This window comes from Euprymna scolopes, chromosome 7, assembly GCF_053919585.1.
Source record: "Euprymna scolopes isolate OS-2025 chromosome 7, ASM5391958v1, whole genome shotgun sequence".
NCBI classification, from domain to species: Eukaryota; Metazoa; Mollusca; class Cephalopoda; order Sepiida; family Sepiolidae; genus Euprymna; species Euprymna scolopes.
In genome coordinates this window covers 34,671,217-34,674,903 of record NC_136488.1, presented here as the reverse complement: position 1 = coordinate 34,674,903, position 3,687 = coordinate 34,671,217, and positions in this window count along the sequence as shown.

Sequence of the window (3,687 nt, the reverse complement as noted above, 5' to 3'; positions counted from 1 at the left end):
TACTTAATAATATTAACAAGCCAAAAACTATATGGTCCCCGACTGATTTTGACTATTTTCCACATTTAAACCCCTGCCTGATGTAAAACATCAGGCTAAAACAGCCAAATGACACCGTTTCATAACAAACGATGCATTAATTCGAAACCCCTTTTTATTTTTTTCCAAAAATTCATTTTTGTGCCTAAATACACAAAAATGAATTTTTGGAAAAAAATAAAAATGAGCCCCAAAGAGTGTGTTTTTTACCCCTAAAACAGCCCGGAGCCCAAGTCCCACAATATTCCCTGGGAAAAATATTACGTTTCCAGATGTATATTCATATGGTCTTGCTTTTGGGTAATTTTAAGCAAAATCGAAGGGTTGGAAAAGTTTCTATTGGGATAACCACTACCGAGACGAGAGCGATAGTCCAAATAATAAAACTTAATATCAATCCGCATCTCAAAACAATTTATCCAACTGGAATGCATCAAACTTATAGAAATTCTTTTCAAATGAAAAAGAAATAAATTTGAAAAATTTGAAAACTTTAGAAAACCGAGTAATGCTGATAACTTTTGTTATTAAATAGAAAATTAAAGCAATAATTTGCCGGGTTGCAGCATTAATTCCTATTTCAGTCACATTAATTTTGGTATTTCTTCCAAACAAATTATCTCTACTTAAAACATGTTTGTAATAATAATAAAAAAAATTATAACTTAAAAACAGTAAGTTATAGCGGGTTTGGCACATATGTATGACACGGGGTAGATACACAGTTGCCACACTCTGATTATTTTTCCAGGCCCAATGTTTAAGAAAACAATTTAATAAAAATGATATCGTAAAACTTGAATTTAACTTGTAAATGCTATTTAACGAATAGCGCAGGTTGTTAAATGCAAAGGCACTACATAACATTTATTGTATCAAAATATATGACACTTATGCATTATACGGACGGCACCATATTGTTTTGCTAGGTTTCATTGATCGACCGATAGAGGACGCAACTTTTCAACCTAATTAAACAGTGAGGCACTTATGTATTACACGAGTGGGGACATTTTGTTTTGTTGGGTTTCATTGAACGACCGATAGGGGGCGCAACTTTTTAACCTAATTCAACAATGACTATTTCGTTATAGTTTTACTGTAATTCAAACAATTTTTTATTAAAATTTTGTTTTCCTCTTACGGCGACTTCTTTCCGTTAAATTATTTACAAAAACAATCCAATGGTGCTTTAATTCAAAAAATGTTTTAAAATTGTTTGAAAAAAAAACTCTAATGTTTTAATTTTTAATAAAATTTCTATTTTCTTACAATGAGTTTCTGTTTAATTGTTTGAAAAAAATCCAATGTTCCTCGAGAGCAAAGTTAGACACAAGGTCGGTTTTTAATTTGGGGAAAGGAACAAAAATGAAAATTGCCTCAGTCTAGAAGGATTCCTTCTCCACTGACTGAGGACGGAAAATAGGATGTGTAGTATCAAAACAGGTACTACACTTTGATCTTAGCCAAAAGGCCAATTAATACTGCTTTAATACAAAAATGTATTTTCTCAATAAATATTTTTATAATTATATTTTGATACATCTGTATACAATAACTTTTGGTTTTCAAGTATTTTCATGATATTTATTTATTTGTGTGTTATTTGACGAAGAACAAATTATATTTTATGAAATTTAGATGAGAAAACATTTTAATTACTTTTTTTGGTAACATATTTAACATATGAGGGGAGTGTTTTGTAAATATTCCAAGAAGAAATTGAAGTAATCGCCCCTGACAATGAGGCCGTCCGTATAATGCATAAGTGCCAAAAAAATTAATTCAAATTAAACGTAGAAAACAATATCCTTCTAGACTGAGGCAATTTTTATTTTTGTTCCTATCCAGTGCGCCCCTTTTGGGGGAGCTAGACTTTCCCATATTAATAACCGACCTTGTGTCTAACTCTGTCCTCGTGGGGAGGCAAGTAAATAGAAACAATATTAAAAAAATAAAAACATAACAATCAAAGAGAAATAACCTAAAAATTTTATCAGAGACAGAGAAACATATAGATCAGAATGTTTCATTTTTTCAAAACATCCACGTTTTTTTTACCACTTTTCACCCCCTGGGGGCGAAACCAAAATTTTCCCATGGTCAAATATTACATTTCCAGATGAATATCCATGTGGTCTTGTTTTGGATAATTGTCAGTGAAATCTAATGGTCGGGAAAATATTCCATGCATCAAACTTTTGGCCACTTTTGACCTCCTGGGGACTCAACCAGAATTTTTCCCAGGGTCAAATAATACGTTTCCAGATGTATATCATATGATCTTTCTTTTGGGTAATTTTCAGCAAAAGCTAATGATCGGAAAAGATTCTATATCTCGGAAGGTGTTAGTTTTTGCGATTTTGGACTAAAAACACATTTTCAACCACTTTTTACCCCCTGGGGACGCAACCAGATTTTACTATCGTCAAATATTACGTTTCCAGTTGTATATCTATGTGGTCTTGCTTTTGGGCAATTTTCAGCAAAATCTAATGGTCAGTAAATATTTTATGTCTCAAAAAGTGTTATTTTTAGCCATTTTGACGCCATTTTTACTCTCTGGAGACGTAATCTAAGTTTTTATCAAAAGTCCGAGAATGTTACATCTCCCCCTTTTGCCTAGTTGTAACTTTATGTAAAATTTCAGAAAATTGTAATGAGTAGTTATTGAGAATTTTATGAAACGAACTGACAAACGGACATGGATGAATTCTAAGGTCCATATCCGAATAATAATAATAATAATAATAATAATAATAATAATAATAATAATAATAATAATAATAATAATAATGGACCTATAATAGTAGGAGCACTAGGAACAATTCCGCAAAACTTTGAAAAAAGAATGTCAAAAATTGGAACCAGAGGAATAGCTGCAAAAATACAACGACTAACGATAATGAAAGCGGCTGAAATATTAAGGAAAACCCTTGAATGCAGAGAATAATACAAGTATACAATATAATGAAGAAGCGTTACAGGGAATAAAGAACACTGAAGCTGCATATCTACAAGTTCTACAACCCCATCACGCATCCCCTTCAATTGTATCATCACCGTCTCCAAGCCCCCTCCCCACAAAAGAAGTGATACCAAAGAGCCGAGAAGGGTCCTTGGAGAGGCTTAGTGCCACTCAAATTCCAGTATAGACCAATGGCCACTGCCAGCGAGAAATCAGTGGTAAGATGCGTTTGCGATGACGCAAATTTATTTGCAAATGCTACTGAAGGAGGTGGAGAAAACTGGACATCTGGGGAGACTTGTTGTCACTCAGCTTCCAGAAAACACTGCAGGTTTCCAATCAGATCTTTGATGACGTGTGAAAGCTCCATGTGAGCCAATAATAATAATAATAATAATAATAATAATAATGATAATATTTATTCATGTTAATAAATATGAGACGGTAAGAGAGTCAGTATAATACCCGCGCATCACAGCTGAGAGCCAGTATATTATTTAAAGTGACATAAGTAATAGTGTCCAAAAATGTTTGTATTTCGAGAATAAGAATGATCAAACGCAAAAAGTGTTCGATAAAATACATTTTGTTAATTTGCTATTCCGGTAAGCGAGATTGTCAAGAGGTAAGTTTGAATAGCTAGTCAAAAAAACTTCAAACAAAAAATAATATTTTCCAGA